The sequence below is a fragment of the Anomalospiza imberbis genome, chromosome 8 (genome assembly GCF_031753505.1).
Source record: "Anomalospiza imberbis isolate Cuckoo-Finch-1a 21T00152 chromosome 8, ASM3175350v1, whole genome shotgun sequence".
Taxonomy (NCBI): Eukaryota; Metazoa; Chordata; class Aves; order Passeriformes; family Viduidae; genus Anomalospiza; species Anomalospiza imberbis.
In genome coordinates, this window is record NC_089688.1 from 11926898 (window position 1) to 11954208 (window position 27311).

The window sequence follows — 27311 nt, forward strand, 5'->3', positions numbered from 1 at the left end:
GTTAGCAGTGACTCCTCCAACCTTGCATTCTACAGTGCCTTAGTAGGACTTGAAGATGAGATCAGTGGGATACAAGGTACCCTCATCAAAGTCCTGACATCACAAGGCACTTTACTAAAGGAAATCTTAGTGAGAAGAAAGCAGCATGAATTCTCATGCTGCCTGTACTGCTTCATCATTTCCACAGGTGAGAGAAATCCCAGTTATCAGCGATCCTTGCTAATGCAGCCCATCCTCTTTGCAGTGTTGCTTCTCTGTGTGGTATTTTAAAATCAGTCCTTAGGGACTAAAGGGAGACTTTGTCTGGCCCTACAGAGCAGGGAAGAGACAAGCAGAGCAACTATCCATCTCTGTCACAAATGATGGAGATAGGAAAATGTAAAAAAGTGATAAAAACAATCCCTTAGTCTGATATGAAACATCCATCCTCTCTTGTTTTAAATTGAACTAGAGGAAAGGGTAGAGAGAACTGACTGATCTCTTAAAATATATGAACAATCTTTTTGCTGTTTTACAGCAATGTGGAAGACACATCTTGCCAGAGCTGAATTCATGTAATTCATGAAATATTTAGACATCTGTAGTGAGATTATTTTTCATGTTTTAATTTGAAAACCCTGTGCTTCTCAGTCTTTTTTGCTGTTGAGACTACTGAAGAAGGTAGCAATTTCTCTGGGGAGAATGTATGCGGAAAAACCTGGCAGTCTGGCCCAACAGTCCTTAAATTTCAAGTATTATAAAACATATGTAGCAAGAAGGCTGTTGCTTTCTTTTCAAGGAAGATGAACAATGAATCCCACTGGGCATTGATGGGAGTAGAGTCAAACTTCTCTCCATTTCAGTGATTTTATTCTGCTTTTGTGACATGAAGTTAAGACCCAAGTTGTACAAAATGCTCAACAGGGAAACTCAGGCAGCCCAGTGCCTTCTCTGAGGGCCATTTACATACAATTTGTTGCAAGATTAGAATCAGGGGCTCTTTGCTTCCTGTCTCTCTCCTTCAATTTTATATTTCTGTTGTTATGTTTTTCTTGGTACATTTTAAATTGGTGTCCACTTCTTTAATTGTTTGGCTGCCAAAAATCAGTGATGAAGAGTTTGACTTCAGGGCAAGATGCAGGCTCATAGGAAAAGTGGTAATAGTTTATGAGATATGTAAGGACCCATTTCTGCAAGACTGAATCAAGTCCTAAATGATCTGAGAGTACAGCAAAGCCATGGGACATTCACAGTGAAAATGTAGCATCCAACTTCAGCTGTCCTCCTTTGGCAGAAGTCAGAGCATTTGTGAATATCAGTCAAGTAGGGCAAGAGCTGCCCCTTTTAAATGGTCTTTAACCATTCAGAAGTGGTGCTTGGTAACACAGAGGACAGACTTCTGCTCTCCTGGAACAATGCTTCAAGATAAAGCTGCTCCTCTAAAGTCAGTGGAGGTCCTTTGAGTCAGGCTGTCAAGTGGTGTATGTCTAATCTAGGTCTGTACTTCTTAGTTTGATGGTAAGATTTCTACTTCAGGATTTGTTTTCATTCAAAGTGTGAATAGAAAACAGTTGGCACATTGAAAATTTCTCATGCATATTTAAAAAAAACATGCTTGTCATCAAAATATTCAACAATAATATCAATATTGCAATACTTAGTATACCATAACATTGGAATCCAAAGAAATTGAAATGAGTCAGCATGAAATGTTTTCCTCTTATCAGAATAAATTAGAGTATTGAAATAATGCATTTCTGCTCTCTGCCTTTGAAAATGTCATTGAAATCACCACATTCTCACAAGAGATTTGGATTTCCCTTTCCAACTGAGAAGTGTATGTTGTACTTTCTCCATCAGGTGAGATGACTGAGGGGCAGAAGGAAAGGATAAACTGGGCAGTCAGGATTTACACAGGAGTAAGAGAGAGCAGGCAAGTGCTACGTGGGGTGTGCTAGTGGGTGTTAATTCACATGTACCTGCTTAGAGGGATCTGTGGGCAGCTCTGAACATTGTGATGTGTCCAATTTCTTCTGTATGAGTAAAGAATATGAATACTTGAAAAGCTGAAGCCTGCGCTGGAGTAGAAAAGCCAGCCCTACTACAAAGAAATTCTTGTGCCTCTAATTACCCTTCTTCACCTATAGATGGAATTTCCACTCCAACAGCTTTAGCAAGGAGCCTGTCAGCCTGGGAGGAGATTTCTGTTTGTCTTTGTACAGCAAACACTGGCTCTGTTGTGCAGCGCCAGTTCTGATTCTAATGATTTCCTGAAATCATTCTCTTTTGTACCTCAGGGAAGGAAGAAGTGATCCTCTTGAAAATTCAGATAATTGCTTTTATTTGATTTTTATTAAACCTCATTCAAGAATAATATGATGGCTTTTTTTACACATTGTTCATCACTGTGGCATTTTTAAATTTGCTTTTCTAAAATAAAGAATTTACTAAGTCAAATATTTAATTCTATGATTTTTGCTGAAAGAAAACTGGGAGCTCTTTTTGACGTTTATTTTGATTTCAAACACTTTTTTAATATTGGTATCTATCTACTATCTCTACTTCCTCTCTTTAATAGCCCAGGCTCCTTGCCCAGCCCCAGCCAGCAGCCCATGCTGTGGTTTATTGCGTGTGCATCTGGAGCTGGCTGGGCTGGCACGCCCCGGCTGGGCCGGGCTGCTGCTGAGGAGAGGCAGTGCAAGGGATGCTCTTTCTCCCCTGCTGTGGCTCACATCGCCTGGGAAACGCTGATAGCGGCTCTGGGGAAACTGCAGGCTCCAGCTCCATCGGGAGATAAGCACGGGGTCAGGCACAGAGCAGCCATGGGGGTTATTCCACCACAGAGCGGGGGAAAAGCCTCCCTCTCTGGCTTTGGCTTAGTCATGGGCTCCGGGGTGACCACTCAGTCTTCCTGCTGGAGAGCAGGCACGTGTGGCAAAGTCCTGCTCCTCGCTTCCTTCCTCCCTCCCTCCATCCCTCCAACCATCCCTATAAATCTCCTCTGTAGCTGATGTTACAGGTATTATTCTCATTGTATACACAGGGTGACTGATGAAGAGAAGCAAAATGTTCTGCACTTAGGAGAAATAAAAGAAGACAAAATTCAGAACTGACCACTTCATTTTGCTTACATACAGTAAAGAATATGGGTCTGGGAAATTTAATCTATTTACCTCTTTGCTGCCAGTGCGGCATCACCCACCGTCCTTTAATAAGTCACACACAGAGCTACTTGATGTGTAGTTTTATGAGAGCTATTATTTTAAGAGTTGGTCATTTAAAAGTAAGTGTTTAGGAACATGAGATTTTCATATTCTTTTAAAGCAAGTTTTCCCTTTTTTTTCCATTTTATCACAGGAAATGACATCTCAAAACACTGTGAAGACTTTGTAAAAGGCTCTTTTTACTCACAAAAAGTTTTTAACAAGAATCCAGTCATCTTAGTTAATCCCTTTAAACCATGTCAATATTTACTTTTAAGTGGAGTTTCAAATACTCGATGAGCTGCACTCTTTAAGTTTAATCAGGACAGCTCCCACTGACTGGGAATAACAGCTGAATACTGCTGGGGTTTACCTTGGATGCTCATAGTTACAACTGGTAATGGGAGTAAGGATGATGGGATGTCTGTTGTGAGCATATGCATCTGTCCATGAGTAAGTGGGTCCCCCAGGACTGCTTTTAGTCTGCTGGGCTCCTGTCACATCTGTGATGTTCTCTACCCCCCACAAGGTTTCCAGAAGGGCCCATGGTCATTAAAATAATCAGCGTGGGACTTACAAAACAGCATGTTCACTCTTGTCTGTTCATCCATGTCTTTTTGGGAGAAATGTGGCAATTTGGCAACAGCTTGGCCCCTGCTCAGAAGGGTGTCAGAGAGGACCAGTCACAACCCCCAGCACCTTGCAGAGGGTTATGTGCCCTGAATGAGCAGCTGGTCCCCATCCACAGGGCACAGTTTTGTTACTGAAAGCCTGTAAATACAGACAGGACTTCAACAGCTCTTAGAGGATAATAATAATAACAGCTCTTAGAGGGCAGCTACAGTTGCTTCAGCATAGGTGTCTTTGACAGAGCTAAAGACTCTTATTAAGTACTGCAGCCACTTCACATGGTTATCTGCAACCTATAATTTGTGAGAGAAGCATATTTTTAATGCTACTGGCACACAGACTTCTGTTTTCTAATTTTCATGGAGCAATGGCAACAGACTTTGCACTGCAGGACAGAAGACAGGCAGATGGAGCACCCTTGCATTATATAGATATCCTATTTCCCCTTCCCTTTCTTGAGGCAAGGGACAGGTTATTTCATACCACACAGGACAGCTTGCCCTTGCTCTTCTCTGGTAGCAGATGTATTTGGATCAGAGGAGAAGTTGTTTGGTCCAAGATGTGGCTGACATTACATTCCTTAAGTTATCTGGTCAATGTGTCCTACTCACATTTTCAGTATTACTGAGAAATTTCTGTTCCATTTATGGCTGGATTTTCCTTTGGTTTTTCTGTAAGATGGAACAGAAAACGGTTGCTGTCTGTAATGGCTGGGAAGTTTAATTCAGTTAGTCCTCTGTTACTGCAGTGACACAGGGTATTCAAAGTACTCTGATGCCCTTCTTGTCTGTCTGTGATTAATCATAAATCCCAGGCCTTGTTTTGGTTTAGTTTGGTTTTTTTAAGCTATAGTTCTAATTTATCCTGGGGAGCATGAGGAAGCATTTCCATAGTGGCAGATGTGGAGTCATCATGCTGAGGAGCCTCCTGTCATTAAATATCTCCCACACCATTGCGGGAATCATTTTGGATGACTTGGGTGAACTCTTCCAGTCCCACATCCCCAGGTAGGGGAGATGTTTCCTCTCTGGTAACATGGTCACAGAGAAAGGCCTTGCCTCACCCTCGTGATCTTCAGTGGGGGGCACCACAGGGATATAGAGAAGGCAATTGAAATAATTAAAATCTTGCCTGGCTCCTCAGGATAAGGCCTGGCCCCGGACACCATGTTCCTTGTCATTTCCCTGACCATGTCTAACTTGGTTGCACACTGTTTGCTCTTAATTTTAGTGAAGCAAACTGAAAATTATAAAGCTATGGCAAAGATCAGAAGACAGAAAAAGGTAATTAAATATAAACAGTGAAGTGAATGTGACTGGAGAGCAGTGAATGCTAAATGGTGTGTTTCACAAGAATTTGAGTATGAGCTTCTCCAGGAACCACACACATCTGTGCAACACAGCTCTTAAGTCTCCAGCTAGTCACCCTTTTCCTTCCAGATTAATACTCATTTTAGGACACCTCAGCTTCTGGTTACTGCTGGCTCTGAGGTATTTATTTTCTGAGAGTCTGACCTTCACATCATGTAATAAATTGCTGGGATATATGGGGCATACAGAGAACTGCTGGGTACATTTCAACTAAAAAAACAGACTGGATCAATCTCTCTGCATAGACATATTTCATTTTGTGAGTAGGAAAAGAAGCTATAGATGATTTTTCTGGGATTTTTCCCCACAAAGAGGAAAAAAATGCTAACACCATCTCTTGCTTTTAATTTCCTATCTGGTAGAAGTTTTCTAAAATTTAACATTTTCAGAAATATTTTAATCTTAAATAACTTTAAAATATATCTGGATCTGAAATTTAGCTAAATCAGAAATGCAAAACCTTTTCTCATTGCTTTCTCCTGATGTTAAAGATTCTTCATATTACCATGATCCAGTATTTTGGGATGCTGAGTCACCCCACAGAGTGACTCTGGAGCCCCCATCCGCTGTCACAGCTGTGTCAGTTCATACCATATTGAGATTTCTTCCATGTTCTAAATGCTTTGCAGTATAAATGGGCAAAGGCACTGCTTCTTTGCTTGGTCTCTTTGGAATCACTCAAAAATAAACCAGCACATATCAGATGAACCCTACATGTTGTGTCTCTCCGTTTCTTCGCCATCTGGAACAGTTTCCTTATGGCTCAAGAGTTTTTTCCTGAAGACCGCCCCCCACAAGGCTTCTGAAGTATGCTTGTCTCTTCCTCTCTCCTCTCCAAAAACTTCCTTTTGAACATTATGAGTCAGTTACACACTTCCTTATTATTGCCTGGTCTCATGGTTGGTCAGAGGACTGTCCCATGTCAAAGTCTCTTTGTTGTCGTTTAACAGTGCTTGAATAGATGACAATCCATTCCAGTGGATCCCCAGCCATGCTGGCATTTAGGAGAGCAGAGCAGCTCTGCAGCAAATCTCTCCATCATCCCCATTTATCCTCTTCTGGTTTCATTTGCTGTTTTGGTGCATATGAATCATATTTCTTGTGAAGGAAACTAAACCAGAAGTTCTACTTGAGGTACATGCCAATGGTGCTTCAATCCCTTTAGAGAGAAAAGAGATCCATGGCCTACACTCAAACCACATGGATTTGGGATGTCCAGTCCGGTAAATCAAACTAAATGCAGTCTGAAGTAAAATGCCAAATCACATGCACTCTAAATGTGACTGTGAGCCCTCACAGCTGGCTGCATTGTCCTACTGCTCTGCTCTTACTGTGCCTAATGGCTCACTAATGTAGGCAAAGTCAGAGGCGCATAAAAGGTACAGCAGTTTTATATCATCAGCTTCCTAAAATCAATGAGTTCATAAGTTTCTGAGATCATTTAAGCTCCTGACTTATGTCTTCAGGCAGCCAGCAATATACAAATTGTATAGTCTACAGTACCTGCAGAGCTGAATTTGTTAGAAGGTGTTACAATAATTAATGGATTTGTAAGTGATAAAAAGATGGGGTGAGCAGAGCGATCATCTATCAGTATTTCACCTATTGGGAGGTGTGATTAAGTCCTTGAAGTTTTGAGATGTGGTCAGGCTGCAGAGCAGTTAAGGATAACAAGTGAAGACTGTTATCAGGTCCAATTACTCTCTAAAGGAAATTAAGAGAGGCAGAATATAATTACTTGAACTGGAATGTAGCCAGGGTGTTGGGATGATCATTTGCTATATGACCATTAATGACTGTGGTAGAAAACTGTGGATTTAATGCCATGAGGTAAATATTCAGTCTCACCAAGGAGTCTGCTCATTAAGAATAATATGGATGCAGTCATAAAAGAATGTTAATTGAATCTTGTGTTTGGGTGAGCATTCATCTTCTGAAACCAAGTATCAGCACTACCATCACTCAAAATATATGGAAATGCTGTTTAACATCTGTTGGGGATAGGGAATCCAAAGGGCCCTCTATAATTTTTTTTTGGTTCTGATGATAAGGGATAAGACAAAATTTCCATAGTTAGTGCAGACTTGCCTCTTTTGGAAACTACAGAAGCAGAGATACAGGGATGAAAGCAAAACTGCTAAACAGAATGGATTTAAGGAATGGCTTATCAGAAATACTAGATATAAAAATAAGATTTTGAGATTTCATAGAAGCCAGAGTGTTTAGCAAATTATGTGCTACTCTGCCTTTTGTCCTTCTTCTGTCCTGAAAGTAATAACAAGATTTTGTATGTCAGTAGTCTTTCATGCATTTAGATTACCCTTCAATTGAGTTTCACAGTATTCCAAAACAGAAGGATAAACACTATATGATAATTGCTTTACCTTTTACTGCAGTGCAGCAGATACATAACCATATTATCAGTAGAGGTGTGAAAAAAAAAATCAGTGCTTGACAATGCTTGAGGCATTTGAGATGGTAAGAACCCATTTTATACTTTTAACATTTGAGAATAAAAGTTTCAGTCCTATGACTATTTCTGTGCAATACTTTGGTCATCAGCTACCAAGATGGTTACATACATCTTTTATACCCAACCTAGCAGCTCATATCAATATCCCTTAGGATGCTGAGCGCTCCAGCAGTTGCCAGACTTTGAAAACTTTTAAAATACTTTGCTAGTGAGAGGTGGTTTGCTTAATTAATGCCCACAGTGGCCAGGGCTTCACAGCTCACCTGAAGAATCTGGAATATGTAACTGCTCTGTGTCTCTCTTCACATAGTGCACAGGTTCAGTCAGAAAGGTCCCTCTGCTGAAACAGGCGAGCTGTAGCCACAGATGCTCCTACAAGAAAAAACTTAGAAGATGCATCTCTGAGTCTTTATCAGCTTGAGGTAGATCCTGAAATTATGTAATTATGAAATTATATAATCTGTAATTATGAAATTATGTAATCAGGTACAAAACTAAATCCTAATATCCACTAACATAGTTTACTGCATAGTTTATTAGCAGACCTGAATTTACTCAAAAGGCTTCTGTGCTTGCCAATTTTTCTGCAAGGAAATCTTGATAGACTATGAAAAATGTTAAATACAGCTTGTGAAGCTTGTTGGTAAAGAACTGGCCTCTTAAAAATGTATGAGACTTGATCCAAAACTTGAAAGGAGACTATCCCAATTCCATGGGGTAGTTTCCTTCACATAGCAGGTGAGGATTTTTTGTAAACTCATGAGCTTGCTGGGTTCATCCAAACCCTGAGAAAATGGTAAAGACATTTGTGAATGAGGACAGGGGAGGGAGAGAGAAATAGCAGTCTCTCCTCTTACCGCTTTCCTGAAAGTCCCATATCTATTTGATTTAAATCAAGAAAATCTTGTTAAAAATATTCAAGCCTCTGAGAGAGCTGCTTACATTAGCATGATTATTTAGTCTGGAAAAAGGACTACATTGCAGTCATCTTTGGGAGGCCCAGAGTGCCAGCTGCAACTCCTGTAAAAGGAAATTCCAGCCAGCACAGAGAGTGCTCCTGTTCCCATTGCCCAGAGTCTCCTGCGCCCAGCCAAGGCTTCTGGAGGCTTCGAGCCTCTCTCATCTGCTGCTTTTCTACTGAGTCAGAAGACTCCTGTCATAAACACACACCTTTTCTGAAAGAAAGGACTAGATCTGCCTTCTGGGGCACCACCGACATCTTTAATAACTTATCTGGCAGAGGACAACCAGAAGAAACTGGATCTGGAACTGGCAAAGGGACCTCAAGGTCAGCCCTATTTCAGCACATTGCATTTCATAATGGAATGTGAACAATAAATCCCATCATGTCTTTAATAATTCAATAGTTAGCATGCTGGGAGAGGGGAAAGTCTGTGGTGTAGTGCATCAAGTTTTATGCCATTCTCTTACTTCTGAGCCTGTAAAGGCAGCTAACAGCACTTAACCTAACACTGCTGCTATTGCTACATAGGAAAACATTCATTAAACTGCATAACTCTTAGAAAAAACCCTTAATTTATCAAACCGTGTACATCAAAGTAGGGATCTTTTATGGCATCATTACATGAAGAGTATGTTTTTTTCCTTTTTAACTGAAACTATGACAGGTCAGTCCCTTAGGCACCTTGTAACAGTGGTGGCCATGCCACAGGTTGTGAAGGATTTTATTGGCCATGAGGCCTTTCATACCACTGCCTGTAATTAAGAGGAATTTAATTCTAGAAGAAACATACAGGATATAGTGAGCAAACATGGGCGCTGGAACGTGCTGCCTTGTGCAGAAAAGAACCTCCTGTGTATCCACAGCAATAAGTTAACTGCTCCATGGACTATCTCTGATGTTTTGTGATGTCAGATGCTGTGCATGGGCAGCTGACATGCAGGCGTGTTCCCTAGTACTTGTCAGAATAGGAGTCTGTGAGAAGCAGATGAGGATGTAGGGCTTGGGCAGGTGGGTTGGCTAGAGGGAGGAGTTTTTAATGTCAATTTAGTTCCCAAATTTGCTGCTCAGAGCAGCTGAGATGATTGAGCAGAGAAAAGGAGGCATCTGGCTTTTTTAACAGGTATAAGCTTATAGAAAATTTCTTCTTCCACATACTTCTCTTATGAGTTTCCAAAGGTGTTCTGTTTCCCTTCTACTCTATTGCAGTCAAGTACCCATACTGAGGCCTTGGAGCAAAGCCACAGTTCCAGTCTTTATTTCTAGCCTCCTGGTATAAATCCATAAATAAAATAAACCCCCTTATGGCAGAGTAATCTTCAAGAATGCCCGAACATGAATGAGCTTTTATAGCAAAGCATAACTCTTTCCCTGCAACTCAAATGAAGCTCATCTGATTTATATCTTTTGTTACTGTCATTGTGGACCACACTGAGAGTGACCAGGTTCCCCGTTTTCTGGCAGATAAAACACCCAGTGTACAAGAGATAGCAAGAGCTAGTCCAGTGGCAGGGCACTGGCAAAACCCCCTGGTACAGGCAAACTCTTCAGCTGCCTGGGCAAGGCACTGTCACGGCTGCTGGGGATTTCTCTGCCCCCTGCCAAAGTCTGTGGCAAAAGGAAAAACCAAATAGGAAGTAACATTTAAGTTTGGTTTTAAAATTAAGATGCAAATCTGCTACACAAATATTCTACAGCAGGCAAGTCCAAAGGGAGCATGTTTCATTTTGGATCAGCTTAAATTTCTTAAACTAACTTCACTGACATTTGTCTTGTGCCGGTTAATTTACTTATGTCTGCTTTACACGCTCACACTAAGCATAGATAAAGTTCTCCACACAAAGGTTTACGCTGGCATGACAAATCTTAGGCTGTAACAGAAATGTTTTTGTACCACACTGGCCCTCTGCAGCCACCACTGTGCACGGTTATTTGTTCTTGGCGGAACATTTGCTGTGTCACAGGCAGGCTGTGAGGAAAACAGGAATAAGCCTTTTGCCAAGGAAGATGCAGAGCAGACTTGAACAGCTGAAGGGAGGAATGGAGGCAGTAAAAACCTTGAGGGTAATTTTTAGCTGATCCTGTCTTTTACCAGAAAATACTAAGTTAAAATATTTAATTATAATATGGGTATTAAAAATATAGAGGGATTTCAATGCCCTGTGAAACTTGTAGTGATTTTAGGAGTAGAAGAATAAAGTTACCATAGAAAGTTAATCCAAAAATTTGTAGGGATTTTTCCCCCCAAAGTTATTCTGCTCTAATCAGTTCTAGTTTTTTCTTTCTTTATAAATGAGAAATAATGAGTTTTATAGTGTATTTTGAGAAAAGTATAAGTTCTTAGTCTTCACTTCTCAATCCTCCCACACCTCAAAAAATGCCTTTACTTAGAGAGTTACATAGTTCACTTATCAAAAAAAAGAAGTTAGAGTCCAGATGTCTGATACACCTTTTCATCCAGCATATCACAGTTCCTATCACTCCTTACGACTGCTTCTGCCTTTCACAACAGATAGACAAAAATAACCATGTGCTTCTAGTTCTGCTTTCTAAACCATTAGAACACATGAGCAGGACAACAACATCAATAGCTCAGTGTTTTTTTCCTTTGCACCGTCGTGATCCTGAGTCTTTTGGGGAGCAGCAGTCACCAGCTCCCCATGACAGTGACTGAGCGGGGTCTGGAGGGACAAGGGTCAGTCTCCCACCTTTGAGGATGGAGGAACAGAAATGTAGAAAAAGCTCCTGCTTGTTTAAAGGCAGGAAGGAAGGCAATTTTTTCTGTTCTAAAGCAAACTGCAATTTCAAGCTCTCTCTGAATACCTTTCAAGTACATCTGCTGTAAAGCCTTTGGAGCCACTGTTATTTACCAAGTAGGAAAGTGCAACCAATGCAGATTATAAGAGCTCTTTTCCAAGAAGAAAGCAAGAAGTATGCACCCTTCCAGCATCCTACCAGGGCTAAAATTATGGTGGTTGCACATTTAGGCAGGCAAACAATCATTTAGCATGGCACTTAGCCTGTACAGTCACGGTGCTTGCAATGATTAATGGATAGGTTAATTTTCTCTATTTCGGTTTAAATAAATAGCCCTTCTGGTTAGTTCTCTGCATATTATGCTATGTGCTTTGTATGTGCAAAGCCATCCTGGTATATACTGTCCCCAGGCACTACAACACTTTCATTTCCCAAGTTTACTCCAATCTTGACCAAATGAAGCAAAGGAAATATGAATAATTTTTTTCCTTTTCTAGTTATTGTCCCAGATGTTTTCATTGCCATTACTTTTCATTTCAGCTGTTGAGTGAATCAAGGGTCTGGCACTGTTCAGAGTGATTTCTTCTTCTTCTAGTCTTTTACCTGCACTTACAAGGTTAAGTTTCCTGAAAATATTTGCTATCACAATATTTAATTTTTAGAATTTAAATATATTTGGGCCAAATTCAGAACAGAAACAAATAGGTATGGATCTGACTTAATGACTTCAATTTAACCTCAAATAATACATGAATGAGCTGCATATATATAAATTATGAAACCAGGGAATTATTCTGCTGTGTTCTCTAAGTCCATTCTACCCAAGATTTATTTTAAATTACTTTGGGTAGGGTCACCTTCTTCTAGCATGTCACTATATGTGACCATTTGTGCATGCAGAAGTTGATCATATCATAAATAGCTGTGGTGCTGGGATGAACCTGTTAAATTCTTTTATGGTGCATCTTTACATTGTCTTCACACCAAGGTTAGCACCTGTGTGAGATGGAGGCTGCTTAAGAAAGGTCTCTGAAATAAAAGCAGAAAAACTGGCAAAAACTTCATTTTCACTGGGACCTGGTACTTTCCCAATTCAACAAAGAAAGCTCATCCTCCCTCTCCTTGTTGCCCAGAACATTCTGCCATGCAAAATCCTGTATTTAACCTGTAGCATTTTCATGATGGTTTGTTCAACTCCATTCTGTCACCGCAGAAGGATTAGCGGATTGCTAACTTCTAACATGTCCCTTCCCCTTCCCTGCTTTAAATGACAAATCAACTCACTGGGAGTCAGACACCAAAACCATTTATTTCTTTAAATGCTACCAGGCATCAAGGTCTGTCTCCAGCTACCTTTGTAACTTTGGCCTGACTCTGCACTTGTCACTCATAAGATCTACAGTTGTGGAAACTGTCAGCAGTACAGCGGTATAAAATTCAAACAGTCTCTGTGTGGTGGTGTCTGATAAGATAAGTTATTTTGTGATTTCAAGATAATTTGTCTTCTCTGACAGCTTTCATTTCAGTGTTAAGGAGTTCTTGCGCAGCATTTGTCTGTACTTTTAGGAAACAAAATATAGTTTAGGAAACAGTTTACGCAATTTTAAAAATATAATTAAACTATCAATACTGATTTTAAATGAAATTAGGATTCCTAAATGAAATATACTTTATATTCTAATATGTGCATTTTACTGTTGCATTTCATCAGGTTTCACTCTATTTCACTAAAAAATATTCAATCAGAAAAGAAAAAAAATCACATGATACAGCTTTCACTGAAGTACTGTTATTTTTTAGGTTAGTTGAAATGTTGAGAAATGATAGTGAGGAAGAACATTTTGACAATTTTAGGTTGCCTTTTTAAAGATCTGATGTCTTTGGAATGGTGTAAAAAAAGAAATGGCGTAAAAAAGAAAAGTAAAATCTGCAAAATAAGACCTTCATTCTGCAGTTTCATTCTGGCTGGGGCTCATGTAAGGACATCATTTCCTGCCTGGGAAAAGGCTCTACTTTCTCTTTAACAGAGATGGTCCTGTTCTCATTTTCTTTATTTTCTGTTTATTTTGGACCAGCATTTCTAGGACTTCCAAAGTGTGTTACAATCATGAGACTACAGTACATGCATTACCTGCTGCAGGCAGTGCCCCTCAGTTTTATCAGTATCTATCCTGGGATCAAAAGGTTTTCCCTAGGCAAGGTGAGGGCAGTATGACCTCATAAGTCCCTCTAAGACACTGTTGCAGAACAAACCTTGGTTTATACTGTGATTGTGTTTTGCCATGTACTCTTCAGTCAGGAATGAGGTCTCCTGAGTGTCTTTGCCATGAAGCAGAGCTTCCCTGAGATTTACTAACCGTGTTCTGGAGCACTCCCCACAGGTGTGCTGCCCTCTCTGTCCATACAGCAGCCGTGGTCTCTGCTCTGCAGGGTCCTGCTTTTCAAAAATCTGTCTCCCTACGAGTAGGGGTGCAATGAGCAAGCGAGGCTGTGAGGAGACGCTTGGCCACGTTCTGGTAAAATATTAATGACATCAATCAGAAATCAAGGTCAGTTTTATACTCCTTGCAGAGTCAGTGCTAGATTTAAGCTAATGTAGAGCACTTCTGAAATGCCCAAATGCACAAAACTTTACCTGTTTGCAAGTGAGAACCTCACAGAAATGAGCTGCCCCACACAAACCGAAGTTGCTCAGGACTACGTGCTCTCTGATAACAGCATCCACCTCCACAGCCTAACCCTTATCCCACTTTATGATCATTCCTAGCAGCTCCTTTCCTCCTCCTGCCTGCACGGCTGCAGCGTGGAAGTTCCCCCCATCCCTGCTGACTCCAGCTCTGCGGGAGCCGTGCGGACAGACACGTTCGCAGCCTGCATCTCAGCGTTTGCTGCGGGACACAGAGGGGCCGCCGCACGGCTGCAGCGCTGCCCGGCCGCACTGCGGCCGAGAGCTGGGGGGAGGCTGTCCTCCCTGCCGAGCCCCGTGCCAGGCACGGCTGGAGGCGTGCTGTGACCTTGAAGCCCTCCTGAAAAATACAGCTAATCAGGTTAGAAAGCTTGCTGTAAGTCACGTCCATTTCCAAAAGAAAGAGAAAGGCAATATGTGGTTTTCTTTGAACAGGACACTCTGTCCAGAGGTTTGCTCTGGAAACTAGGTTTACAAACTTTTGCTGGCAGCTCAGAAAAGTGTAACAGCATAATAACATTTCCTCAGTATGCAGCCTAACTTGGTGCTTGGGCAGGCAAGTTTTGGAAATTTTGGACAAATGTATGGAGGGCTGCTGGAATCCATTTTAGCAGCTAATATGCTGAACTTCTAAGTAAGTTAGATTGTGCTGGTATATATTTTTAAAAGCTTGAACTATTTTTTTTTATTACATTGAAGATTTGTTCTTTATCGGAATGAAGAACCAAAGAGGTTTAATAAATGCTCTTCCCCCCAGAGTCCTTTCCCTTTGAAAATTTTAACTGCACTGACATCTAAGGGTCCAATTCACAGACCATGGACTTGGGGACAATATTCTTCTTTCATGTAAGGAGAGGTCTGACCCAGGTCCCCAGGAGAAGACCCAAAGCCATCATTACATGCAATCCTCATCAGCCTTAAGTACCACCCAGCAGACCATGTGAACAGGTTTTGTGTGGGGGTTTTTGTCTTCAGTGTTTCTGTGGTGTGTGACCGAATTGAACTTTATAAATATCAAACAGACCTGTGGCCAGACTGCTGTGGCTGCAGCATGTACAAGGGAAAAAGAGAATGGCACTCTTTGAAACATGTAATTTTCCTGTCTTTGCTTTCTGTGTATTGTACTTTTAACATTTTAATATCCATGTCTATATTTAGAGGCACCTGCCGGCCTCTTTGGCTGCAGCACTTCAGAGATCACAGCCATAGTGTGCTGGCTCCACTGCAACTGCCTTTGTCCTCTGCTTTCTTTTGCCTCAGGTAACTCTTGCATGTAAATATATTTTGCTTCCTGTTCTGTAGAACTGAAGAACCACAGACTAGTTAAAATGGGGAAAAGAGCCTGCCAATAATAAGTGGATGTTTCAGAAACATGATTTAAGAAGTCTTGACTGGAAATCAATTAAAGTCCATCACAGAGTACTTGAACCTCAAGACATTTTAGTACGAAGCTGAGGCAGGAGAGAACACCATCAGGGTCCTTTATAATGGAGAGATCCAGTGTTTTCATAAAGAGATAAAAGCAGACTATCCAAGGACAGAACACACTTCCTCAGACTTTTGCACTGAATTCAGACTAAACAACCTGAATTTAATAGAGATTTTCCTTTCTCTTTCCACATAAACCAGCAGCCATGCTGTGCAGATCTGTGTGGTTTGTGTAAACAGCACAATCAAGGTGTTTTCTTACATTTCTAATAATAGTTTTAACCTCTATTCTGTGTATGTCCCAAGACTGGAGACATCAATAGTATTGTCATCTGCTTGTTCCATTTATATTTTTTTTCCATATGCAAGTGTGCTTATGCTTTTTGATAAAAATTCAGCCTGTAAATTACTCCAAAAGGTTTACATTAAAGAACTTGTCGTGTCAATCACATCTGTGGCCTACTGGTTCATCCCTACCCAACCCTTCACTGTATAAGAGTTTTCTGGGAGTACAGCCCATTGTACATTCTGGTATAGTCATCAAGTGCAGTATGTGATCATAATTCAGAGAAAAAGAAACAGGAATTGCATTGCAAGTCACCATATGACTGTAAAATGGTTATTTTAAGTAATTTTTTTGTGTAATTGCTTTAAACTCTCTTGGAGATTACTAATTTCAGAGGAGTTTTAAGGGAATTGCTTTAAAAAAATTTTGGTGACAAATTAATAAATGCAATGATTTAGGGGCCTTTTCCCCATTTTATTATTAAAATCCTAGGAAAATTAATTTTAACATTTAATCACTGCTTTTTAATTTTATTTTTTTTTAAGAAGGCCATCATGTGTTTTTTGTGGTTGCTGAAACACAGTGCATAAGTCAGAATTTCTCCTGTTACCAGCACAGAGACTGATATAGTGAAAAATAGTTCTTTCATTCCAGGGCTTTCTTTTCTGTATTTTATGTCCAAATATCTTTTCCCTGTGGCATAATATCCTAATTCACTCAACGTGTACTCAGCTTCAAGGTCCAAGTCTCTCAAGTGGTTTGTAGGATATTGTTCAGTGATAATCTACAATAGAGGGGACAGTGCATCACATGCACTGACAGAGTACAAAACATACACAGGAATAGTAAGGGTTGCAAGACAGTGATACCAGGCTGCAGTACAGAGCAAGAAGTTACATAGGCAGTTTTATAGTGAAACTTGAAACTATCAATGTTTATAGTATAGATTAAAAAATATATAAAATAAATAAGGCCACTTGGGGAAACAAATATCTGGTAGAGGAGAAGTGCAAGAATGGGGAAGAGAGTTCTCTAGCAGTTATCAGATGGCACCTGGAGAACAGAGAAGCTAAATTTAACCAGCAAGGAGAAGTTTGCAACAATACATCTCAACAGTGTGGTTAGGGAACATAAAAACACTGAAATCAGCCAGAGATTCTGATATTTAATGCTTCATGTCCCAGGAGCTGACTCAACAATAGCACAGTAATATTTCAACATACATTTTACAACATATTTCCCTTGCTAATGTGCTTAGGCCAATCTATAATAGATATAATAATTAGGAGCCAGGTAATATATTATTTGAGTTGAGTGAATGTTTTGCAGTAAAGACAAACACTTTTCTTGCTTGAATTTTCCTTAAGAAACCTGTATTTCCTAGGGATTGCCAGCTTACTACTTTGATTACCGCTTTGTCAGTTTTCTTGAATTGCAATGATTACTGTTTGTCTGGACTATTCTCAGTCACCTACACTTCCACAGGAGCTAAATCACAGATAAAATAGAAGCTCAGAATTTGCAATTTTGTTTTGTGTAGTCCCATTATGTTATGATTATTACACACGTGGGTTCTTTTGAGGTTACATCTCTAAGAAAGTGAGGTCAGGTCTTCCTGTCAGGGTTATCATTTAAATCAGCAGAAACTGATCTCTTGACATGTTCAGTGCAGGCCACATCCCTTTTAGGTTTGTTACCTTCTGCTGGCCTCACTGTGATCACTGACAGAGGAACTGCACATGGATACAAACAGCCCTGCCTTGCCTTTCAGCTCCTTTTCAGATGCATCTGTGAACCCCTGGGAAGGATGAGGGCAGGGATCTGCCTGTTTATCAAAAGGTGGCCAGTATGATTAGCCATTTTAATCTAGAGTTCTGGCCACCATGCTTAGGACTTCCAGGTTTTCTATGCTGCCATGGAAACACATATAAAGATTTACCAAGGGAAAAAAAAAAAAGCAAGAAAAAAAAAAAGACAGAAATCTGGGAAAGGCAGTAGTGTTCAGGGGATGAAGTTTAATCCTCATTAAGTGGTGTAATGTTGAATATGATTTGCTGTACTGCAGCTTTGTTAGTCAGCTAACAGCTTGATTTTACAACTGTGAGCACATACAGTTAACATTTTTATTTAAGAAATCCCAATAAAGGTAATATGCCTTGTGCTGTAGCTATGGCTTGAAAAATAACTGAGTTAAAGCTGAGTTTCTTTATATGGTACTTAAAATTTAATAGTGTTTTTTTTCTTTTATTGATCTTTTGAACACTTCATTTGATACCAAAAGTAGAAGGAAGCTGAATCACCCATTCCAAAGCCTTAAGGCAAGACTGGGCTGTCCAGATCTAAACTGAAATCTGCATATTGAAAGATCACCTTTCATCTATGCTGCTAAAACAAAACCTCCATTTCCTCCTCATCGTCCTGAACTTTGGCGTGGCTGATCTTGTCAGTCTGTGTAGAGGCTGTGGAAAAGAACACCTGAAGTGTCACGCCAACCTTGGCTACGAATTGCTGTCTCTTCTAGACAAGAGCATTTTCTTCTGTACATAGCATACCCTCTGCTTTTACTGTGAAATAATTAAAATGATGCAGTAGAATTCAAATAGCACAAATGCCCTGTGTGGCCTCACCACCTGCAGCAGCTGTGGCTCTGCTGCTGGTGGCACTGTCCTGTTGGGGGCACATTTGCTGTATGTGCAGCTGTTCAGCCAGGATGGGCTTCTGATTTCTCACCCTGGCTATGCTACACAATGTGATTAAATTAGATCTCTTACATTGTTCACTGACTTCTGGTAAATTACACCTTTGATTTCTGGTCCAATGAAAAGGTGCTAATTATCTTTTTAAGTGCTCATTTAATGTTCTGCAGTGACATAAAGCATGAGTGCAGCCGCCTGCATGCCCAAACCTTCCAGAGGTTTCTCCCAGGCTGCTCACTCTCATCAGCCTTTTTCATTTTTCCTGTGCTCCTTCCCTCTGTCCCTCCAAGGCACCTGCTGTGTGCCAGTTCTGCAGCTGAATAAATCTACAGCGTTGTTTGCTGCAACTGGCTCCATTTTAACCCATGAAAAAAAGAAAATTGGCATCCTGTCTGCATTGCCCAGCTCGAATTATTGTTTTTCTCTTAGATGGAGCTTAGCAGACTGCACTTTGCAAATGGCTGCCCCTACTCTTCCCTTGAGAAAGAAGTTTGTATGGGGAAGCATTTCACTCATGCCCTACACAGCCTGCAACTGCCCTTTATGTAAATAGTTTATAAAAGCTCTCTGCTGTTGACTGTGCTTATGTGACCAGTGGTCCTTGGAGGCCAAGGTGCCCAAACCCACCCACCAGGACCTGCACACACACACCCCTGGGAAGCAGCTGGTGCCTGGGCTATCTCCTGGAAAGCAGCCCATGGCCTGGGCTCCCCATCTCCAAAGTGGTGGAACCCTGGCAAAGTCCATGGATGTCCCTTGGATGGCTGGACCCCATCCTGCTCTTAAGCTTCTCACTTCAGTCCCTGTCCCTAGACCTGGTTGATGGTGACTCCAACCTCAGCATCTCAGCTGAGTTGTGCCAAAGCTGTGGCTGCTCCCCAGTCTCCCACCTCTCACATGGGGACACGGCAGTGGTTCTGCAGAGGGATTTTCATGGCTGCTCCCTGGCAGCCTCACCTCCCCTCCTCAGGGAGAAACTGCTCAGCAGTGGTGGCTCCCTCTGTACCTGCTCTAGGTTTAGGTTTTCAGTGGTGGCTTTACTGCAAGGAAAGCAGAGGCTTAAAATGTAGTTGTCACCTAAGTGAATGTAACTACATTCTGTAAAAAAACTGCCAGATTCTAACAGCTTGTATTTAAATAGTGGAAAAAAAACCCAAACATTGCTTTTCCAATTGCTAATGCCATCCCTGCTGGCTCTCCCTGTGAGTTCTGGTAGGTGTCCCCAGACCATCACTGCCCCACAGCTCTACACTGGGCAGGGTCTGCCCCAGGCTCTGGGTTACTCTGTCCCTGGCAGGCATCAGCCTTTTGCCAGGCTGACAGCCAAAAACGTTTCAGTTTGGGTTCTATAAATGGTGAAAATCCAGCACAGAAGGAAAGTGGCACTGACGGCACCCAGTGCCCTGCCTCTGTGGGAGAGGCCCACTGATGAACCCACTTATTTAATTTATGGAGCAGGCTGAGGCTGTTTCACAGGAGATTTTCCCCTCCCAGTCTGAGCACTGTTAAACCTTTTTCCTGTTAGCTCTATTTGCTGCAACCTGTTGGCTGTGTCTCAGCAGGGGCTCTGCTTACAACTAACAGGCACAGCCGTGCCCCCTGCCACTCTCCCAGGACAAAATCTGTTTGTGGAGCACAGCAGTGGCCAGGTTCAGCAGGGCTGGCTGGCTGTGCTCATCTAGTTCTATTAGATTTCTCTTTAAAAGCACACTGGCTTATTTTGTGCTGTTACTTCCAAAGACAATTAAATATGCCCTAGTTTGAACTTGAAGAATTATTTTGCTTTCATTCAAACATCTAGCTATGCTGTATGAAACTCAGGCTTGTGAGGCTGTTGCATGAGAACTGGGCTGCCCCTACCTCCTTTTACAGAATCCTGCTGCCAAAGGTTTTATGCCCAAGACAAATATTCCCAGGTGTCATAGTGAAGCACAGTTATTAAACAAAAAGAAAGGAGAAAGAAAAAAAACTACAAATCAGATTTCAAACAGCAGTTAATTTGCTTTACCATCACTTGCTTGCTATGTGCCAGGGAGCCTGTAGATATTTGTGGGAATCAACCCATGGCAGTGAAGCTGCTCTCTCTGACTGAGTGTGCATCTGGGCCATGAACCTGCTTGCCTCTGTTCTGGTCCTAGACTCAGTTTCTCCAGTTGCCCCCACCCTCAGACACATTTGCTACTGCACTTGTTCATGGAGATCAAGCCCATACAGAGCAAACAGCTCCACTTCCAGGCACCACACCAGAGACAAAAGAACTTGGATTACATCAAAGTTTGTTCCTTAACCTGAGGCTGGGCAAACAGTACCTCACTGGGGTTTGTGCTCTCCATCCAGTGTCTCTGCAGCTCCTCGTGCCCCACAACACTCCCTGAGGAAGCAGGCTGCTTTTGTGCCATGCTGGTGGCTGTCTGTGCACCTTATTCCTGTGGGCACTTTGAACAGAAGTGTCTCTTTTATGTACGTGTGGTGAGGGCACTTGTGGCACTGGACAGACTGGGGAGGCCCACAGTTATGTATTTTGACACAGCCAATCCCCTGCAAAGGACTGAAGTCCAGAGCACTGTAGACATGTTCCAGTGCAATCCCATTGACCTGTGCTCCTGGTTTCCCTCTCTGGTGTGGTCCCTTGGGATGGATTGGGGGAGAGCTTTTTCCTGTTCATTGTGATCAATTCTTCCAGCTTATACCTCCATCAGCCCTTTCCTGCATCGAGCCCTTGCATACTGAAACAGTGTTTGCAGACCTTTTCTAACGAGGCCAGAGGGATGTAAGGACATCCAAGGACCAAAGTAAGAAAATTTTTTCCTGGAACAGCACTTCTCCTTTACAACCTCTTTTAATATGGCTGCACCGAACAGTAAAACAATATTGATCTAACCACAGCAGTCTTTAGAATTTAGTCTCTACCAAAACTTTACACAGTCCTTTATAGCTTGCATATCTCTTCACAGGACTCAAATATGCAGGATTGAGAATAAATAAGACTATGTCAAATAGATCTACCCAGATAGTAAGAACGAATACTCTAAACATAGACCTACAGAAAAGACAGATTTATTTATTTAGACGTAACTAGGGAAAGTTGGGAGGTAGCAGTGATGTTTATGAGTATATTTATGGCCAACTTGTGAAGTGAGTCGTTGTTTTATTTTAGAGAAGGGAAACCTTGATGCATAAAAATATGTGAGTGTAGTTGAGCTTATTGGGGGCACAATTCTTCTTACTTAAAATGCATTCTTACATTTCAACCAATGCAATTTGATTTAAAGGAATATGGAGAAGCTAAGTCATTCTTTCAGATTAGTAATTGTTTTTGTCCTAAGAAACTGTGAGGTTAAATTGTTAACACAAGTTTTTTGACATATGTACGTGATATATTAATGACCCAATATATTCCCCCAATGAGCCATTTGGTTTTTAGCTTTTTAACTACTTTTTTATTTATATTGAGGAAAAAAAAATCAAACTCTCATCTGGGACATTTTGCATTGACATTGGTATGATTGTTTTGGGCTTTTATAAAGGAGAATTAATTAAGGGCACTGATTCATGATTGAATCAGCTTCAACTTTGGTGTCTAAAGAGGTTACTTCGGAGGTGATAACCTCAGCTCTTCTGAACCCGGCAGGAGTCATGAACCAGAGATCCCTCCTGCTGCAGCTCACAGCCCAGCATGTTAACATAAATTGAAATCAATAGATGCTGGAATGAGTACACTGTGTGCTGTGAACTGGGGTGGTCCCTTCTGCCACCCTGCCCCAGTATCTTCTGCCAGAAGGGTGGGATGGACATCAGGAAGTGATAGATTTTTCCGTGGTCCAGAGCCTGCGAATCCCCTCTGTGTTGTACCATCGAACTACAGCATGAAAAGCTGGATATTAAATATCACATCAAGCTGGATTTTTGTTAGACTCCTGCATCCTTTTGGCTTGGCTAGCACAACTAGTCTGGTTAATTTCAGAAGGAGTTTTGTGGAGGTTTATGGCTCTGCAAAACAATAAGCTAAATTCTGTATAATTTTACTTTGAAATAAGCCAGACAAAAGATATTCTTCCCCGTTCACATCACCATTCCCTGCACAATAGGTATTTTACACATGATTTTAACTCAAATGTGGGAAGAGAGCCAAGAATGAGTTCCCAAGGTATACAAAACCTTACTAAATTGGAGCGTAATACTAGGAAAAAAGTGCACATGCAGATGTGAATTTAACTGATCTTCAAGGGGACAACGTTTTCTTTTCCAATGCTATTCTCATTTCTACAGCTGCTGGTGATTAAAGCCCAGACCACTGTAGCTAAGGCCAGTAAAAGAAAAGCTTAAATGTAAGTAGTGTCTCCAAGACAGGAAAAATTGAAAACAAAGTGCTAGTGTCTGGCTGTTAACACCTTAGACAAAGACCAGAAATACAGCTGGGTCATTTTTTCAAGAGAAGAGACTTTCATCACAGAGGAATATTAAAAAAAAAAACATTGTTCAATGTCAGTCAAAGTTAGTTGTGAATTTGTGCAAAGTTCAGTGAAGTAGGTTCTGGAGATTTTCTTGGAAGAAAACAACGTGATTACATTCTTCAAATGCTTCTATTTTTGTCTAAAACTTGAGTTAAATATTTTAATAATGAAGAAGGAAAAAGACATCCCAAGTAAACCAGATGGTTGGGTACTTTTGGAGGAGAGCAGAGATAGGGACATTTTCTCAACTGCTTTTGTTTTTAGACTCATGACTTATATGCATATAAAGTATCAAATTTTTTTGACATTAATCTCAATTTCTGGCAGCTTTGTATGTCAATACATAGCTATTATCTTAACTGAATTTGGCCCAGAAACTTCTATAGATTTCACCTAATATCTACAGACTGCATTTGATCTCAGACCTGCCATATAGTCATTTCAGTAAGAATATGTGTGATGGCAAAAATGTACAACATTCTTATAATTAGGCATCACTAAACATTTGTCACCATTACTGAGTTGTAACTTAGGAACTATATTGCAAAAAAGTGAAAGACTCACCCAAAGGAGCATCCTCTGTCATTCTTCCCAGCACAGGCAGATTTCTGTCAGGGATTTGGGTCGGGTGTGGGACTGTCCTGTCATTATCCTATTACTACGTGCAGCCCTCCCTCTGCTCACTTTCACTGGGAAGGGCGAGGTGGATGAGACACAATCTGGTTCTAACCGATGAATGACCAAACCACCACAAGTCTGTCTGGTTCTGCCAGCCTCCTCAAGACTGCAGTTCCCTGGGTAGTCTTGTATGAATTGCCAGACCTGGTACCACTCAGGCCATGGGATTATTTTTAATTGAAGAATTATTTTAATTGAAGATTTTCACTATTTGCAGAGGGCTGCCCCCCATAGCCATCACGCTTGTCTCTGCAATGAGTGATGATGCAATTCCTACTGCTTTCCTAGCACACGGGGAGGGGTATAAGGAGTGGCATTTCATTTCTTATTTTGGTTATGAGTCATCAGCTCTCACCTTAAATACTAGGGTGAGGTCTCCCAGTCAAAAAAAAAAAAAAAAAAAAAAAAAAAAAAAAAAAATTGCTCTAATCATGAAAGAAAAGTAGCCAAGCCTGGAGAGAAGGTTTAAACTGATAGTTGTGACGGGCTTAAGTAACCCCCACATGAATGGAGCCAAAACCCCCATAGGAGAGGATATTTTGTTAAAAAAGTAGGGCCTCTATGGGCTTAACAAACCCATTGGGACTGTGCTTACTCATGTAACTCTGTGGCATCTCAAAGGATTAGAAAACTTGTTTTAAGCTATATTCTTTCTGAAAAATTAAGTCTTCTGTTTCTCTCCCCCATCACCTAAATTGCTGATAATTATAGCAGTACTAGAGTTGCTAATTCTCAGACTTCTGGAAATAAACTACCACTATTCTGAAGCAGAGATCTGGTGCTCATGCAGAGCAGAACCCCTGACCCAGCTCCTCTGTGGTGCAAACCTACACTGAGCTGTGAAGGAAGCAGGAAGGGATTCTGATTTATAGCATCTGAAGGGCTGACCCAGAAGCTGGAGTAAATGGGCTTGATCTAGCAATTCCCAACATCCTCACACTCCAGCAGTATTAACGATCAATTAGGAGGCACTTTGTTTCCATACCGCAGCAGCAATAGCTTTAGCCCTCCTTTGAAAGGGCACAAAAGGGCAGAGGGCAATGGCTGAGCAGAGATGACAAAATAAAGTGGGGAGAAACCAGGGACTCTTAGGAACCTAACTGCAAATCTTGTAACAAAATGCAATTGGACAGAAGGGACTTGGTTTCAGATGTAAAGTAAGCTAAATAGGTGAAAGAGTTCTCTTTAAACTGTCATCATTAATTTAAGCCAAACTTAATTAAAAAAATAAACTGAAACAGCTGGGTGTAGGAAGTGGCTGGCTGACCTCAGTGCTGAGGCTGTTTTCCTTTCTCCCTTTAAACCATTGTTCATCAGCTTCCACTTAAGGCAAACCAGAACCTTCAGACTAACCACAATCAAAACCATAGGGCTTGCTTGCATCTAATATTTCTCTCTGTGTAATGACACCCATTGAAAGAAAGTAAGGAGTATCACTGGAAATCCTTTTACACATTCACATGGTCCCATGCTATGTTACCTGAATGAGAGGACCAGTGAAATACTTAAAGCCTCAAAAACATCTTCTACTCCAGAAGATCTTTGAATGTGCTTAAGTGTTTATAACATTTGAAAAACAATTATTTCTACTTCTTATTCTACATAAACTTCTGAATAAAAGCAAAATTACTACTTTATCCCTGCCTCTTACCCTAGCCATCATTTGTCAGGCTGAGGTAATAGTCAGATCTTTGGGGTAGTTACTGTCTTACGATGTGTGCCTTCAGAGCCTCTCCTACTGCATTTCTACCTGGTTCATCCATGCAGAAATGCAGCACAGGTCCATGCTAATGGCTGAAAGGCTAAAGGCTAACGGCCTGCTTCAGCTTGGGGTGAGCACTGGGGAGAGCACTGTGCTGCTCTCCAGATACAAAGCATCTAATTTACTTGATTTCCAAATAGTGGGAATATGATAAGCCTGCCTCAAAAACATTCTAGCCTAATGTCACTGTGCTAGTCCAGCCCAATGGCGGGTTCATTCCTGCACAGCTGTCACCGTGGAGCCCTCTCAGAGGGAAAGACTACTGATGGCTCACCTACTATTGATTTTCTGTTGTGGGATGTCCAACAGAACATCTGTTTCTATGTGAAAATACTAGAGTGTTATTGAAACTCATCAATTCTGCAGTAGGAAGAGATTACTAACATGCAGCACACTCCCTATACATTTCAAATACAGATCAAGTGATAGTTTCTGAGAGAAGTTATTCCACAAGTAATCAATTATCCCTGTGAAGGAAACAAGATCTCTCAGCTTTTTTCTTAGCTGATAGTCATCAATGCCCTCAAGCACATCCTTTTTACTTTGGTGGGACTTACTAATGTGTCTGAAGTTAATAATATGTTTAAGAACCATATTTCAAGAGTCTGAAAGACTTATATAATGCAAATAATCATCCTACCTTCGCAGAGCTTGTCTTAGCTTGGAACAACCATCAGAAAGTCATTCAGGAGCATGTTTTACCACACAGAGAACAGAACTTAAAAAAACATTTAACACCACACACAAAACCCAGGATGGACTAATGTATATTCTTGTAGTAGTGAGAAACCTTAAACTCATTCATCATGATAACAAAATGGTGTCTACATCACAGATCCTGCTGCAGCAGGAAACACTGGTGCGTGCACATGTGCCATGTACAGTCAACAGATTACAATATTTTTCAGTATCTCAGTAGCATATTGCCACACTTTGGAATTTCTAAAGGCAATTCAAGCCAAATATCCCAATCTGCAAAACTTTGATTTTAAGTCTCTTTATTTTTGGTGTTAGTTATCATGTCTAGATTCCCAGTACCACTGTGAGAAAGTAGGGGTTTCTGGTGGTTTCGTGTGAGTTCTCCATCCCTTTTAAATTAGTCTAGTTAATGCATTTTTATCTCAGTGACACTTGTCCTCCCAGCCCACTTCCATGGCTATCCAAGTTGTCTAATGGCTTTGAAAACCCTGCTGTCTTGCCTGGATCATTTCACACATTTAAAAGAACCATCTATCAATTTGCTGTTAAAAAAACCACATCAAACTCAACCCACTGTGGTTCTGTCTGTGGAAAGGAAATGGTGATCTGCCCATCCAACAAGGATTAAAGTTACCTTGTTCTGGCTAGCTCCTAAAAATCAGCTGTGACTGTTGTGGATGCACTCAGAAATGTGCAAACCACAGCAGGAGCTTGTGCTGCAAAGGGCAAAGTGTTCCTCAGTGCTGTGCCTGGCATGTCCCACTGTGGGCTGGGGGAGCACTTACCTGGTGCTGCTCTGGGCTGGGGCACTGCTGAGCAGATCCCAGAGCTTCCCTCTGTGGTGGGACTCTTGCCACCTGGAAACGTTGGTGTTGCCTGGCTCTTGCTGCAGGGGAGCCCAGGAACCATGAGATGAGTGGCATGAGCTGCCTTCCCAGGCTCTGCAGCACCTTGTGTAGTTGGAGCAGTAGTAGAAAAACATCTGAGGGAATTTTCCCTGAAAAGCTTTGAAATCAATATTCCAGTAAATCATCAGATGCTGAAGAATAAACAGGTTGTCCCAGGATGAAGCAATTAATTTGGTTTACTCTTTGACCTGCTAAAATGCAAAAATTGCTGTGGAATTTACTCTGTGTGACATGTTCAAGCAACAGAGCAGTCTCCATTAGTGCTAGTGTTTTTCTAATTACAGCTATAAATAAAAGCTAACCTCCATCCCGATTCAAAATGGATTCCATGGGCTGCCAGG

At 41.2% G+C, this 27311-nt stretch overlaps 1 protein-coding gene and 1 long non-coding RNA gene across 2 annotated transcripts in view; both read right to left on the reverse strand.

The window, feature by feature from the left end:
• The window catches only part of ZMIZ1 (zinc finger MIZ-type containing 1), a 717720-nt gene that overhangs the window by 354394 nt on the left and 336015 nt on the right, over positions 1-27311 (reverse strand). The window lies entirely within an intron of this gene.
• LOC137477941 (uncharacterized) lies at positions 4630-24911 on the reverse strand. The gene is made up of 3 exons (XR_011001289.1): positions 23488-24911; positions 7919-8040; positions 4630-6341 (listed from the first exon to the last, which is right to left on the reverse strand). It is a non-coding gene; the product is annotated as an uncharacterized lncRNA (long non-coding RNA).